Source organism: Elephantulus edwardii, unplaced genomic scaffold, assembly GCF_000299155.1.
Source record: "Elephantulus edwardii isolate Elephantulus edwardi_28Jun2011 unplaced genomic scaffold, EleEdw1.0 scaffold00067, whole genome shotgun sequence".
Taxonomy (NCBI): Eukaryota; Metazoa; Chordata; class Mammalia; order Macroscelidea; family Macroscelididae; genus Elephantulus; species Elephantulus edwardii.
This window is the reverse complement of record NW_006399817.1, coordinates 8,629,195-8,646,645: the sequence shown is the minus strand read 5'-3', so window position 1 is coordinate 8,646,645 and position 17,451 is coordinate 8,629,195. Positions and strand designations below refer to the sequence as shown.

The following is a 17,451-nucleotide window of genomic DNA, read 5'->3' as shown; positions in this document are numbered from 1 at the left end:
CTGAATATGGGGATACTATGTGATTTAAAATCAGGAAAAGCATGTGTTAAGGTCTTATCCTTTTTCTTTACTTTTTTATTTATTCACCCTGTGTGCTGATTAAAGAACCCAAGAATCTGAAATACATGAGGAAGAATGTAGCACCTTTCACAACCGGTTAAATGCAGATGACCGGTACAAACTTGTTTGCTATAATCAAAAAGGACTTGAAGTATTTACTGATGAAGATCAAAAACTATGGCCCTTCAGTATAGGTTACACCTCAATATAAATAAATATCTTCACAAAAGGAACAATAAACAACATGATAAATAAAGATTGAAATTGTCAAGGTGTTTTGTTTTTATTTTTACTAGAACCCGCAATCAATTCCCATGTAAGCAGCAATCAAGAAATCAAATTGGCCAAACATGGAAGATATTTATATGCTGATTATACACTCAGCCATGAGTCCCATCTCTGCACTCTACGTTCTGTCTCCTCAAAGACCCAGTTGTGGAGACTGCTGATCAGCTGTGATGGGGAAGAGATGATGTTCCCAGTAGTAGATCGCAGCTCTAAGTTCTCTGTACATCACAGACAACTCAATGGCACATGACAACAATAACATACTATGAAAGGTTTGGAAGAAGGAAGTGGCATCTGCTTCCCGAACAACATGCTTCCTGAAACTCTATGGACTTTGATAAATGTCAATAGTTGTAGAGGGGCTTCAGGCCTTTTTTTCATAGTCTTGCTATGAGTCGTACTCGGCTACATGAGAATCAACAACACCACCACACCCATGACTATACTATGACTCTGGTGACCTACTGGCAAAAAGCTGTGGAGATAGGATAAAAGTACAATCACAAAGGTACACAGTTCAAATCCACCAGCTGCTCTACAGGAGAAAGAAGGACAATCTCTTCCTGTATGACTAAACTGATGGGTCAGCTGTGGATCAGATCACATTTGATGGCACAAAACAAAAACAATAACATGACTATACAAAGTTAACTGAACGACAGACAATAACATAACTGAAGAGTTACTCAGAGGATCAGCTGAGGCCTGTTTCAAGTGTATGAACATCCATTTCTCTCTCTGCCCAAGTGTATTCATCTTTCACAGGTGTTCTTCCTGGGAGCGCTCTCCAATAAAGGTTTACATACACATCCCAGAGTCATTAAATGTTACGCATGGAAATCAATCTGCACCAGTTGGTACTGTAAATTATTCTAGTAGGAAGACTCTAAAATGGCATTTTTGAGCTTGATCACTCTAAGCCAGCTTTCAATGTGAAGCAAGAGAGAGTTTGGATTAGGAAGGAACAACAACAACAAAAAATTACAAAAAGTTTAAAATGAGACGGTTGTTATAAAAGACCACTTGATAGATTGGAGAAAGACAACAAAAAGCTTAGGGTAATTAACCACTAATAGAAAGCAAAGTGTAAAAGCCAGAAGGCTTCCTTGTCAGCATACAAAAAGACTCTAATCTCCATAACTACAACAATCTCCTGTTAAGGAGCTCTGGTTGACACCATGGTTAAACACTCAACTGACAACCAAAAGGCCAGTACATGGGTTCAGACCTACCAGCGCCTCCTCAGGAAAAAGATGATGCAATTCATTTCCATAAATCTTCACAGCTTTGGATGCCTTAAGAGGAAGTTCTACTCTATTCTGTAGGATCTGAATGAGTTGGAAGTGACTCAAGACCAACCAACCAGAACCATTACCAAGTCCTTTTCCTCAAGTACACCTAGGTCGTCATGAATGGGAACCATCTCCATGGCAATTAACAACTATCTCTTTTAGCCAGAGAAAAGAAAGAAGTGAGGAATAGAACAAAAGTTCCTTTTAAGCAGTAATAGAGCTTCCAAGAAGATTGAGTTCTCTAGGCTAACATCTCTTCTAGGCTACAGTTATGACTGGTTGGAAAAGATTGAGATCTTAGATGGAAGCAACTAAGTTGGTATACAGAAAAATCTTTAGTTCCTAGATCCTCTTTGAAAGACAACATTTTCCTACCTCAAAATAATTTCTATTTCTCTGACTAGATACGAGATCAATAAGTAAGATGTACGAGATCAATAAGTAAGATAATAATGTTGTTTGTTGTTGAGTATCATTGAGTCGAGCTGACCTGTAGTTGACCTTCCAGTGGCTTTTAAGAGGCTTTTAAACTCATGACAGGAGATTACCCATCCACCATAATCTGATTAAAGAAGTGATATGTCTGTTAAGAAATTAATAAATTATATGTTGAGGGAACTAGCCTGTATATGCACCAACTACATCCAGGAGAGTAAACATGGGATTGGAGCCTGAGGGTCCCCGATCTAGAGGGATGTTACTAAAAAAAAAAAAAAATAAAAGTGTCTGTGGCAAATCCCAAGAGGAGAATTACAATGAATATAGAGGTTCAGGAGTAAATCAAAACCATGTACAAAATTATACACTATTCAAAACATAACTCCCAAACCTGCATCTAATACAATGGAGTAACAGAGATCATATTTACCCTTTTATATGAAACAGCTAAAAAAACTTTACATAGTATTTGAAACAACTGTTTATGAGAAATTACTCATTAGTCAACTAATACAATGAATCATACGAGACTGGAAGCAGATTATGTGAGCCCTATAATTGCCACAGATTATTTCCTAGAGAGTTTTCAGTCCAGGTAGCAGACAAGCAAACACAGATTTATGGTCTTCCTAAATCGAACCAGATTTTCTCACATATGAGGAAGTTTGTAGTTTTTTTCTTTCTACTAGAGAGGGAGGGGAGGCTCAGTCAGCAGGGCAGGAAACCCCCACCTGCCCATTCCAGGTGACACCCACCAGTGGGCAGCCTACAACACAGGGCAGTGTGGCCAGACCCCCACCCACTCACTCAGACAGACAGACTGACAGCCCTCCCTGCCGCCCATGGGAGCAACAAAGGCAACAACTAGAGCCCACGGGGACCACCATGAAGGAGTACACAGAGTCACTGTACCAAAAAGAATTAGTTAAGACAGAGAAGAATTTCCAGAAACAACATATGATCAAGAGGCAATGGTGGCGAAGGAGGAAGTTCAAGCTGCTCTGAAAAAAATTGGCAAAATACAAGGCCCCAGAAATTGATGTTATATCAACTTACATATTTCAATAAGCAAATGCAGCCCTGGATGTGTTCCCCAGGTTGTGCCAAGAAATCTAGAGGACAACTACCTTGTCAAGTGACAGGAAGAGATCCATATTTATTCCCATTCAAAAATAAAAAAAGGTGATCCAGAGTGTGGAATTTATCTATCATAGGCGTTTTGGTGGCCTAGTGGTAAGAAGCTGTGCTGCAATCCCAAAGGCACATGGTTCGAGGCCACTAGCTGCTCTGTTAGAAGGATGGGCAATCTCCTCCTGTGTAATTAACTGCCCCAGAAAAACTATGGGTGAGCTATGGGTTCGTTCCAACTCTATGGTACACCACAACAAATCTCTACTATCACATACAAACAATATCTTCCTGAAGATTATCCAAAAGTGACTGGTACAGTACAGCAACAGAGAACTAACTACCAGTTGGGCTTAAAAGAGGTGGTGGCACTAGGGACGATACAGCCAATGTTAGATGGATCGTAGCTGAAAGCAAAGAGTACCAGAGGAATGTCTATCTGTGTTTCATTGACTACAAAGGTATTTGTGTGGATCACAACAAATTATGGCTAACTTTGATAAGAATGAGAATCCCAGAAGACTTGATTATGCTCAGGCAAAACCTATACTTAGATCAAGAAGCAGCTGTCAGAAAAGACCAAGGAAATGCTGCATGGTTCAAAATCAGGAAAGATGTACACCAGGAATGAATCTTATCTCCATGTCTTTTCAATCTACATGCAAAACAGTTCATTTGGGAGGCTAGACTATATGCAGAGGAATGTGGCATCAGGATTGGAGGAAGACTCATAACCTGTGTTATGCAGATGATACAACCTTGCTTTACAAAACTGAGGAGAGTCTGAGGTGTTTGTTGCAGAAGATCAAGGACTACAGTTATTAATATGGATTGAAGCTCAATATCAGAAAAACAAAGATTCTCACCATTGGGCCAATTGGCAGCCTCATAATAGACATAGAAGAGGTTGAGATAGTTAACAGCTTGCATGGTTCCACAATCAACACTCTTAGCACCAGCAGTCAGGAAATCAAAAGATGAACTGCCGTGGCAAAGTCTTCTGTCAGAGACTGGTCCAGTATGCTGAAGAGCAATGATGTCAGTCTAGAGACTAAGATGCACTTGATACAAGCCATGATCTCTGCAATTACTTGCTACGCATCAGAGAGGGGGACAACGACTAAAAACAATAGAAGAAAAATCCATACCTTTGAGTTGTAGTACTAGAGAAGAGTATTTAACATATCATGGACTGCCAAGAGAACAGGTCTTTCCTTGAGAGGGTAAAACCAAGTCGCTCTTTGGAGGCAAGGACTTTGAAGCTTAGTCTAACCTGGGCATGTTTTCAGGAGGGGTCAGTCCTTAGAGAAAGACATTACGCTTGAAAGGGTGGAGGGACAGTGCAGGAGATACAGATCCTGGATGAGATGGATTGACACAATAACTATGGTAATTGGGGTAGATATATCAGAGACAATGAGATTGGCTCAGGTAGGACAAGGTTCAGAGCTATTGTATATAGGGTCCCAGTGAGTCACAGGTGACTCAACAGCAAACAAGCAACAAAAAATTGAGTTAACAGAACTGGTGTACTAGACAATAGGCAGTTGAAGAGAGTGAGATTAAATACAACCAACAGTGGTTTTTTAAGGTACTCTGGTGGCCTAGTTCTTGGGAAGGTCACTGCTAACCCAAAGGCCACATCTCTCTGGCAGTTTGAATCTGCCAGGAGATCCAAAAGAGAAAGATGGGCAGTCACATTGCACTTGATTTGCAACCTTCAAACCCCAATCAAGGGTTAGCAATAAGTCAGTTCCAACCCAACAGCAATGAGTTTGAGTTTGAGTTTGAGGGGTCTTTTAGACCAGCCGTAGCATCAAGGATTGCAGTTTGTAATACTAGCCTTTTTTTTTTCCAGTCTGTGATGGTTTTTATTGAAATATTTTATCTGAAGGTACACAAAAATTGCTTTTACCATGTGACTGTGAAATACCAACTCTACTGCCGCCCAATATCCCAATAAAGAGTCAATAATGACTTTTGCAACACTAGGTAATCAAAGTCATCGGTGAAAGACAGCATCAAATGAGGCTCCCAGAGCACTTATGACCAATCCATTGTAAACAAATACCAACCTCAAAACCAAACTCCAGCAGTGGTGGTGTCAGACAAGAAAGTATGACAGTGCTCCACCAAAGGAATAAGGAAAAGTTGACTTCATATTACAGGTCTACACACAGACAGAAATGAACCCTGTTGTCCCTTTCTGTGAGTAGGCTTAGATTTCTTATACCCATAACATAACACTCTGTTTTAATAGGATGAGCACCTTAGAAAAATAGATTGAAAAGGTCTGATAATCAACTCTCAAATTTTATGCTTAATTTTTCCACTTTTCTCAGTTTCCTGGTATATTTACGTATAAGCAAGAAAATCGTCTCAGTAAATTGCATGTTGGGAATCTAGACAGATCATGAAGAACCCCGGCAAGTTACATGTAGCCCATGTTGCTTTTGGTTTCCCATCTCTTCTTTGCTTCAAATCCCCATGCTTTTAGGCTTTTACAAAGTTGTGGTAGGCAATGTTTTTGTTGTTATGTGCCATGAAGTTGCTTGCAACTCATAGTGACCCTATGTACAAGAGCCCTAAACGCCGTTCTATCCTGTGCCAATTCCAGTCACAGAATCGATCTATCTCATCGAAGGTCTTCCTCTCCTTTGCCGCCCCTCCACTCTGCCAAACATGATGTCCCTCTCCAAGGACCAGTCCCTCCTTGCAACATGCCCAAAGTATGTCAGACGAAGCTTCAGAATCCTTGATTCCAAGGAGCATTCTGGCTCACCTTCTCCAGTACAAACCTGTTTGTTCTCCTTGCAGTCCATGGTATATTCAACACTCTTCTCCAGCACCACAGCTCAAAGGCATCAATTCTCTTTCTATCATCATTATTCACTGTCCAACTCTCTGATGCATAATTGTGAAGACTATAGCCGGGATCAGGCACACCTTAGTCTCCAGCCTGACATTGTTGCTCTTCAGTACTCTTGAGAGGTCACTCACAGCTGACTTTCCCAATGCAATTTGTCTCTTGATTTCCTGGCTTTGGCAATTTTCACACCAAGCTCTCAAGTAGCGAGCTGGTTACTGAGTTCCTCGGCCTTCTCAATATTCCATTCATCCACAGCCTGGTCTATATCTTTTCAAGACCAGACTTATCAATCTTTTTCTTTTTCACAGGGAGGTCAAATAGATCATTGACTCCAAAATACTCAGTGAGCTCCTTCCACTGGGCTTCATTTGGGGACTGTTCACTATGAGTTGCTTCTTCATTCTTCAATTTACCTTTCCTACAGCGTCTTCCTCTTCTCCGCCGGAAGCCTGAGGCTGAGGTTTTCTCTTCCCAATTTTTTTCTGCAATTCTTGAAATTCATTCCACATGTTTAAGGAAATTCCAGAGGGGCACTCTTGAAAGGCATTTACATTTGTCTCTGTTTCCGGCTTTGGTCTGTTTGTTGGGAAATCAGAGGTTTCTGTTTTTCTGGTCACTTGATTCTCAGCTTCCTGTGGGTGAAGCGCAGAGTTCTCTGGTGTGGCTTCATCTTCAGAATTCAACTCAACATCACTTTCATTTAGGCCAGGAGGCAGTAGTCCACTCTACAGCTTGCCCAGGAAGCCTCCTCCCGGCAGCTATCATAGGACCCCACCAACATCCTGCCTTCTTGTAATACTAACCTTTATAAGTATTCTAACTTCTCCTAGGAATGTGCTAAACCTCAAACATGAGAGCAAATTATAGTGCTGGGAGAGAGGAAATAGTTGTTTTACTACAACTGGTCAATATATTTTTATAAAACAGCCTCAGCATCCATGAATGTGTCACGAGAAATTCCTTATTGTCATTTTCTCCTGGAAAAGAAACTGGCCAGAATCAAGCAGAAGCTGTGCTCAGGACATTTTGTAAAAATAAAGCTGATGGAAAAGTGTAAGTAAGGACTGTGGTGGATGCTGTGGTATGTTGGCCAGGACCTTTCTTTAGGACCAAGTCACTCATTCCTTGAAATGCTGAGACTAACGCCTTTTGACTACACCCCTCACTAGAGATAGTCCTTAACGAAACCATTAACAAAAACAAAGAAAGTCACCTTACCCTAAGCTGTGTCCCTTTCCAGGAACAGCCAAAATTTGTTAACAGAAGGAGGTAGTGATTGACAGAACTGTCTCCTTTGACCCTAGAAGTTTTCAGTCTAGTGATTGTCTCTTATCTCTCCTTTGGCAAAATCAATATTAATAAATATGTCATGACTTAATGGCTCGGTTTATAATTTCATATAATCTGAGTAGTGGGTAAGCAGTGAAAGGATATGGAGATATTTCTTGATAGTTTCCAAAGATCCTAGGATTAAAATAGGCTCCAATTTTTCTGCATAGAAAAGGTCACCCCCAACCCATCCCTAAGTATGTGGATGTCAGTGATCATAGGATGAAATTCATTTGTTGATTACTTTAAAGAGATGAACTGTATGAACTGCTGCAGAATTTTTCTACATCTCCTTTCTCTGAATTCAGGCATTGAAAGCTAACCAGCAAACAAGAAAGTCAGGAACTTAAGTCATTTGGGGTTGTTAAAACATGAGGTTAAGCTTTGAAAAATACTGTTTGAAAAATACTGTTTAAGAAATGTGCTCTTTTGCTCACTTAGTTAATACAGGAAATTTTTATGGTGTTTGCCTAGAAACCCTCTAACTTTTTGCCTTTGAGCAGAGCAATACACAAAATTTCATCAAAGAGTAATGATTTCTCCTTTTGTCTATAAACCTATGATGTAGTAGGAAAATAACCTACATACATTTAGATACATATTTTTAAACACTCTGAGAATTTTCCTCCTTATAAGGAGTTAAAAAGTGAAATGTTCTTAAAGAATACCATTTTTATGTTATAAAATTATGTAAATAAAATTCCAAGTATTGTGACTTATTCCCAGATGTGTAAATTAGACCCTTAACATGTGAAAAAAATCAAAGATAAAATCATATAACTGAAAAAGAAACCTTTTTCCCCCCACTAAACTGGTAAATAGCCACACATTAAGGAAAGTGGCTAGAACTTTAAAATTTAGTGGAAGCTTGTAGTCAGTTGGCACATCTCTCTTTGGAAAGTAAGGTAAAGGAGAATTAGCACTGGAAGAGAGTATTTAGACTAGTGTGTCCCAAAAGACTAGTCTATGTAATGATGTTCCGGTCAGTAGTTTATCAAAAGCTATTTAATACCCAAGTACATTTTACCACCTTTATATATCTTCTTTTGAAGCTGTATATATTTTTAATAAATTAAACATAATAAATTATACTGTCAGTGAAGACCATCAGTAATCTGTTAAAGGTAGACAATATACTAGAGCATTCTTTTCAAAAAGCATTGATCAAGGGATCTCTGGTGGCCGAGTGGCAAGAAGCTGTGTCGCAATCCTAAAGGTGCATGGTTTGAATCCACCAGATGCTCCACTGGAGAAGGAGAGGCAATCTCCTCCTGTGACAGTTAGATCGGATTGGACAGTACACAACAACAAACAGACAAAAAAGAGTTGGGAAGAGCCATCTTCCCAACAACAACAAAAAAGCATTTATCAACATCTTAAAAAATACTGGTTTTGAACCATTCCTGAAGCCCAACGTCTCATCCTTTCATGCCTATCATGTGTTTAATATCCAATCATCTAAGAAATATTTACTATACATTTACTTCTCATGTCGTATCTCTTGATGTCAGGGAGTTGAACTGAACAGAATAATCTTTTCTGTTATTTAGAAGAAAACTGTTTAAAAGAGATATATAACTAGGTATTTCTGTCATCACAGGAGACTAGAGCGAGGGCTACATGGTGGAGGGGACCTGGGGGAGGGTTTGTAAAACAATGAAAGAATCTTTTCTTTTACTTTTCCATAATTTTTGGACTCATGTACTTATAACTTGTTAGTCAAATTTGGGTCTTCTAGGTTGCAACACCCCCATGATACATCTTCAAGGATATGAACATGTACGGCCAAGCACAATCAATAGGAGTGCATCTAAATCCCAAAATCAATCTCCATAATAGTCTATGTGTTTCCTACTGCCAAAGGGGCCCTTTAGAGTAGTGAGAGAAGATCTTCACCCTGAAACCCACAGCGTCCCTTTTCAGCAGGAAGTAGCTAAGAGAATACGCCATCCCCTTTTCCTTATGACTCAGGGTGAAGTCTCTCTCAGGGAGGAGTGATAGGGAATGGCAAAGGACACACTGACAAAGAAGATTAATCAGAACTGGCTTTGACAAGCACTGTGGCATTTGGACAAGAACAAACTGGGAGGAGGGTAGAGAGAATAGTGCAACAATGAATGAATGGAAACCCAAAATCTCTGTAAATGCTTATGAAAATTAATAAAATATAGAAAAAAAAAGAATATTATCCAGTGTGCCTACACAGTGAACAAAGATACTTTAATTGCTCATTCAAAGCATTGAAAAAAATTGATGGGTTTTAGTTTTAAATAAAAGAATATGGAGAATGTAATTATTACTTATATTTAGATCACTTCCAAACCTTAGAGGGTCTTATCATTTTGCTTTTTATTGTTAATGTTTTCACATACTATAGTGCTAGATTTGGGAGCTCAAAAGTTGGGATTCCTTGTTACCAAGATAATTTCAGAATGAACTTGTTATGATCACTGGACATTTGAATGAAAGTTAGTCTTTTATTTCTTCATTAATCTCTTTCAGTACTGTTAAACAAAGGATTATCTTTATATTTGTTGTGGCAGAACTAAATGCTTTTAAAATATTTGTAGACTTTGAGTAAACAGTATCTAAAATTTAAATATTAAAAAAATCTACTTCTGTAAATTTTGGTTTTTGCAGGTAGCTCCAACAAAATTACTGTGTCTTAAAAATTACTTTTAGGGCTGATGCCAATTGTCCTTCATTCAGTTCACTTTCACCAAAGTATGCATTCTAAATAAAGCATATTTGCTATTTTAAAATATCTTTTTATCATTTGAAGCATTTTGTTGGGGGCATTTGGTGAGTTCGTGGTAAGAAGCTACACTGCAATCCCAAAGGCACAATGTTCGAATCTTCTAGCTACATGATTTAATCATCTTTGACAACTCTCTGGAGGATCAGCTATGCGTCAGTTCCAACTCAATGGCACACAACAACATCAACTTATTAATATCCATTGAGTGTGGCCAAATAGTAGCAAGTGATCAGCCAGTTTGCACTTAAGAGTCTTAGGAAATTCTCTAAGTCATATGCTACTTTGTCCATTGTTGGAAAACTAATTATTAGGATGGAAATTTTTTTCTTGTATTGAATCAAATCGTTATTTACCCTCATTCTAATCTCTAGAACAAACTATTCTACTGTCTCATTTTTTTTCCTTTCAACATTCTACATTCGATTATGTTGCCCAGACACTTCACACTCCAGTCTATTTTTCTGAGTACATTCTAGCTTCCAAATGTTTGTCCTGCAGAATCCAATGAAAAACTTAATGCTCCATATTTCTGGATAACCTCAAAGCGCACCTAACCCTGCCTGGTCATGAGAAGGAACTTGTTACGTATATAGAGGGTCTCAGACACCATAGTAAGAAAGGCAGAGTGTTAGAGAAAGAGAAGAAAATCATTGACAAGAGGAATTTGCATAGTGACTATAACAGCAGGCTTGACCACAGACTGGGTAACATTATTTGGCAATGGTGTTTCTGGAAAAGAACTTATAACTAAAATTTATCGAATACAAGCTCGATTTAGATGAGGCTGTTTATCTGTATTTTATTGACTATGCAAAGGTATTTGACTGTGCTGATCCTACCAAATTATGGATAACATTGAGAAGATTGGGAATCCCGGGACATTTATTTGTGCTCATGTGAAACCTATACTTAGACCAAAGAGCTATCCTCCAAAGAAAGCAAAGGAACACTGCATAGTTTAAAATCTAGAAAGGTGTGTGGTAGAGCTGTGTCTATTCTCATAACTATTGAGCTCTGATGGCTTTGTGTTAAGGGGTTGTGCTGCCAAGCAAAAAGTATGTGGTTTGAATCCACCAGCAGCTCTGTGGGAACAATCTTCTTCCATGTGATTAACTGTCTCCAAAAACTCACCAGAGAGAGTCAACTATGGGTTGGTTCCAATTCAGTGGTGCACAACAACAACAATTTAATCTGTATATTGAACAAATCATTCAAGAGTATTGACTTCATGAAGAAGGATCAGAGGAGGACTCATCAACAATGTACATTATGCAGATGACACAATCTTGCTTGTTGAAAGTGAGGAGGACTTGAAGCACTTGCTGCAGCAGTTCAAAAACTACAGCTTTCAATATGTATTACATATCAACATCAAAAAGACAAAATTCTTCACCACCGCACTGACGGGCAACACCCTGATAGATGGAGAGAAGATGCATAATCAACACTCTTGGCACCAGCAGTCAAGAAATCAATACTTAATGCATTGGATAAAATCTACTATCGAGGACCTCTTCCAGGTATTAAGGAGCCATGATGTCCATTTAAAGACTAAGATGCATCTGATTTAAGCCATGGTCTTTTCAATTACTTGTTATATAGCTGAAAGTTGGACAATGACTAAGGATGACAGAAGAATTGAGTTGTGGAGTTGAAAAAGAATACTTATGTCCCATGTTCTTAAAAAAAAAACACAAAGAAAATATGTCTTATAGAAAGTGTAGCCAGGGTGTTCCTTGGAGGCAAGAATGGTGGAACTTTATCTCACATATTTTGGGCACATTTGTAGGATGGCTTGGTTCTTGGAAAAGGACATTATACTTGGAAATACGGAGGGTCAATGAAAAAAAGGAAGATCCTCAACCAGATAGACTTACACAGTACTGTACAATGGGCTCAAATATATCAGAGATGATGAGAATGGTGCGGAATAGGAAAAGGTTCAGATCCATTGTTCATAAGGACAGTATGGGTCATAGTCAACTCAAGGCACCTAACAACTCAACAACAACAGCACTTCAACAAGAAAAAGACTGATAACCCAATCACAAAATGGGTAGAAGATAAGAAAAATATTTCACCGAAGAGGGTATTCAGTTGGCCAAGAAATGTTCAAAATCACTAGCAATTAGAAAGATGAAAATTAAAATAGTGAGATATCTCACTTCATCAATGATAAGCAAAGTTTATAGTACAACCGACAAGTAATGTTAATGACGATACAGAGAGTTTGAGACTCTCATGTGGGAATATAAGATGGTAAAACCATTATGGAAGGCAGTTTGGCATTTCCTGAAAGAAAGGTGAAAATAGAAATATCATTTGACCCAGCTATTCCACTACTGAGAATATACCCTAAAGAAATTAGAACTGAGACCAAAACACATATAACTACACCTCTGTTTTCATTTTGTTTCCTTTCTTTATACTTTTAAATTTTTCCTCATTCACATTGCATTTCATATGATCATTCCCGTACATTGTGTCATATAAAATGAATCACCATTACAGAAATAGGCTCAAGTATGTCAGGGATTGTGAGAATGGCACAGGATAAGACAGGGTAGGACAGATCTGTTATTTATAGAGTCACTGTGAGTTGTACTTGACTCAATGGCATCTAATAACAACAGTTAAATCACTTTTATAAAAAAAGAACTAAATCAGCACTAAATAGGACTCTATTTTTTTTTTAACACCTGGATATTCCTCCATTCCAGGTAAGAGAGTTGAAGAGAATTTTTGCAAAGGAAAGGTTAGGGATGCACAGAGATGTGGATAATACAGTCAGACTCAACAGAAAAGAAATGACTCAACCTAAATGCAGGGAAAACTAAAAATGAAAATTCCATTTCTGATTCTGTTAAGAGTTCCTTGAGAATCACAAAGTCATGAGTTTTAAAACAGTTGAGAAAGCATTTTCCAGTGATAAGGAATCTCAAGGTTGGAACAAACTAGGTCCCCTGGACAAAATAAAAGATTTCAATTTTAATTTTACAAGATGGAAAAATAAATCTGTGCTTCAAAAATATTTACAGTAGTTTTTTTCCCCTTTCCTTTGCACTCAGTGACCTTGAAGATGAAAAGAAGATTCTAGGCCAAACCAAAATGCGTGTATGGTTTTCCACATGATGAACTGAGTTTGTAAATGTTGTGGTGAGAAAGCTTCAAAGTCATAACTCTAGTCCATGTCTGCCTAGTGTGTACAAAACTTACAAGTTTAAAACAGTTACATGATTTACTATCTTCATATTAATAACAAACATTACTTTTAAAGGTTAAATAAAATCTTTAGTAGAGAAGCAAGATATTTAAATAAGCTCTAGAATTTCCCCTACATATTCTATTTAGTTTCTTTCACTATCCATATTTATAAGCGTCTAGATTTCTCAGATCTTTCATGAGAGACCACCCCAATAGTATAGTTAGTTTATCTACCAGAGGAAGTTTCCTGGCTCTGCTAGTAATAGCAAACATAAATCTAGGCTTTCAAAGGGAGTTGAGGAAAATAGCTTTACTGTGAAATGAAGAGATGAGTGGGTATACAAAAATGAAGTCTTTATGATATTTTTCATTTACTCATGACTTTGTTTCTAAAACTCATCATTAGCTGAACTCTTGCAGGATAAGTAACCACATAGGAGAGGTGGGTTGAAAAGGAATTACTAACAGTCATGAATTATAAATCACTTTTATCTTCCCTCCTTTACTTTTATCTTCTCCTGAAATATCAAAGTTCAATAAGACAGCAAACAATAAATACTGGCGAAAGTGTGGAGATTTTGGAACTCTCATATATTGCTGGTTGTTGTTAGGTTGACTATGACACATAGTGACCCTCTAAACAACAGATATGAACCCTGTACTGTACCATCTTCACACCCCCTGACACACATCAGCCCATTGCAGCAGTCATTATATCAACCATCTGTCTGAGTGTCTTCCCACCACACTTCCCCTATGCTACAGTTTTTAGAAATTTGGAAATAAAAATATCATCTGATTCATCAATCTTTTCTCTATCTATGTTTAATCTTTATGCAGGAAAAAAAAATAATTCAAAACGCTAACCTTAATGGAGAAGAATGTGGCATCAGGAATAGAGGAAGATTCACCACTGAGTTATGTAGATGACTTTGCTGAAAGTCAAGAGGACTTGAAACTTTTGCTGCAAAATATGCAGGCTCTAGCTTTCAGTATGGATTACATCTCAATATCAAGAAAACAAAACCCTCACTACCAGGCCAATAGGTAACTTCATAAGTAAATAAATGCTGAAAAGACAGAAATCATCAATTATTTCATCTTACTTGGATCAACAACCAACAATGTTGGTGCTAACAGTCAGGAAATCAAAAGATATATTGCGGTGGGGTAAGTCGACAGTGAGGGACTCTCCAAAGAGCAAGGTCATCAGTTCAAAGATTAAGATGTGCCTCATTCAAACTATCATCATTTCAATTACTTACAATGCATCTGAGAGTTGGATGGTAATTAAAGATGGCAAAAGAAGAATCTATGCCTTTGAGTTGTGATGTTAAAGAAGAGCACTAAATATTCCATGGACTGCATATAAAATGAACAAATACGTCTTGGAGAGAGTGGCGCCTGGATTCCCCTTAGAAGGAAGTATGGTGAAAGTTTGTCTCACATATTTTGGGCATGTTGCTAAGAGGGAGCGGTCTTTGGAGAAGGATATCATGCTTAGAAAAGTGGAAGGTCAGTGAAGGAGGGGAAGACCCTCAACCACACAGACTGACACAATAACTTTAACAATGGGCTTGAGTGTGGTAGAGATGATGAGGATGCCACAGGCTAGAACAGGTGATTTAACACCAGCATAGATTTGGTGTTTGTATGAATGGTTGCTATGAGTCATCCTTGACACAATGGCATCTAACAACAAGAAGTCAGGATTTCTTTTCAATATCTTCATGTCTTCTTTGTACCCACAACAACTAGCCAGGACCAAAATTAGAAGAGAAGACCTTTTACTTTGTTTGATCACTCCTCATGCAACACCCCTCTTCTTTAGAAAGCTCAAATGTATCTCCCTTAAATGAGAATGGCTGTCTATATTCTGTTGACTCTATTTTTCCTCTCATTCCATGGCTCTATTTTTCAGTCCGAAGATGGATTTTGGCTGTCAGGTGGCATTGTGGCAAAAAGAGAATAAGCAGGAAAAGTGAGGAGAATTTAAGCCAAGCTATACAACCAGTGGTGGAAGAAATGAGTAATGTTTGGTTGAGAACAGAGAAGTCCTGAATGGCATATGTACAAACATGGAAATGTCTTGATTGTGTAAACCCATTTTACATTATCTTAAGAGTGTGATTATGAACAAAAGGTGAGAGAGAAAAAAAACACAGGAAGAAAGAGTTTGTTTCAATATATGTAAAATCATATTTGAAAGAAATTTCTAAGCTTCTTATCATGAAATATGCCTAAACATGAGGATAATTCCATTTGACATAGATTACTTTTAAAAATGTGTTATGACTAAAAAGATAGGATGGTAGTGAGTATAGACCAATAGGGATTAGTGGTATATGGAAATGATAGTATGAAACACAATGTTAATGAAGGAATGTGTAAAAGGCAGTGTACATGAATGAAATACAGTATATATGAATTTTGCATGTAAACCAATCTAAATGTTTTAAAAAATTAATTATGTACTTACCATTAAAAAGTTGAAACTTTAAGTTGTAAGTTGAAAACTTTAACACTTCAACAAGTAAAAGACAGCCAACTCAATCACAAAATGGACAAAGAACTTGAATAGGCATTTCAACAAAAATGACATTCATAGTCAACAAGAACATGAAGAAATGTTCAAGATCGTTGACTATCAAAGAGATGCAAATCAAAACAAAAAAGAGATAAATCTCACCTCAAAAATATCAAAGTTCAGTAAGGCAGGAAAAAATAAATCCTAGCAAAGGTGTAGAGGGATTGGAACTCTCAAACACTTCCAGTGCAAAATAATGAAACTAATAGGGATTACAGTTTGAAACATTCTTAGAAAGTTGAGAATAAAATTATTATTTGATTAACCAATCTCACTAGTAGGTATATATCCCAAAGAAATAACAGCTGCAATGGATATTTGTACACCTATGTTCACTGCCCTCCAAGTCTCTTGGCTGAGCATGTCCAGGGAAGCATCTGTTCATCAAAATGTCAGTTAGTATGCCATCAATTAATTCCTGGGGGCCTTATTTTTTTTTCCCAGTTCCTTTAAAGAAGCTTGAACTTCCTCCTTCATCACCATAGGCTCTTGATGATATGTTGTTTCACTAAATTCTTCTGTGTCTATTAGTTCTTTATGGTATACTCTGTGTACTCATTCTGTCTTCTTTAGATGCTTCCTGGGTCATTCAACATTCTGCCAAGAGCATCCTTAAGTATTGTAACTCAAGGCTTGAGTTTGTGCTTCACGCTCTTCAGCTCAAGAAATGCCAAGTGAGTTCTTTCCTTTTGATTTTTTTACTTCAGCTGTTTTTACATTTCATTATAGTACTTTGTTTTGTCTTCCTGAGCTGACCTTTTAAATATTATGTTCAGCTCCTTAACTTCTTTATTTCTCTCCTTTGCCTTGGTTTATTGGCATTTTAGTGCAATATTCAGAGTTTCTTCTGACATCCAGTTTGGTCTTTTCTTCCTTTTCCTGGCCAACTGACTGGAAGAGATTCATATTTATTCACATTCCAAAGAAAAAGGGATCTGGCAGAATGTGGAAATTATTGAACAATATCATTAATATTGCACACAAGCAGGATCCTGCTTAAGAATGTCCAAATAAGGGACATTTCCAGTTTCTCCACAACCTCACCAGCATTTTCTGTTTGCCTCTTTAGTGAATTTTGCTATTGTTACCGGGATGAGATGATATCTCATAGTTGTTTTGACTTGCATCTCTTTTAGAGCTAGGGATTTTGAACAATTTTTCATGTTGTTTGTTTGCCATTTGAATGTATTCTTTGATGAAATGTCTGTTCATATCCAAAAATGACTGGAACAATATCTCAACAGAGAATTGCCAGATGTTCAGGCTCAGTTTAGAGTAGATCATGGCACTAGGGACATTACAGCAGATGTTAGTACATCAACAGATAATGGTCAGATATGCAGGCTGAGTTTGGAGGAGGTCATGGAACTAGGGACACTATAGCCAATGTTAAAGGAATGTCAACTCAAAGTAAAGAATACCAGAAAAATGTCTATCTGCATTTCATTGACCATTCAAAGGTATTTGACTGGTGGATCACAACAAATTGTGGCTAACT

At 37.7% G+C, this 17,451-nt stretch overlaps 1 pseudogene; it reads right to left on the bottom strand.

The window, feature by feature from the left end:
* Positions 1–2,184: 2,184 nt before the first annotated feature.
* LOC102855346 overlaps positions 2,185–17,451 on the bottom strand; it is a 19,812-nt pseudogene continuing 4,545 nt past the window's right edge.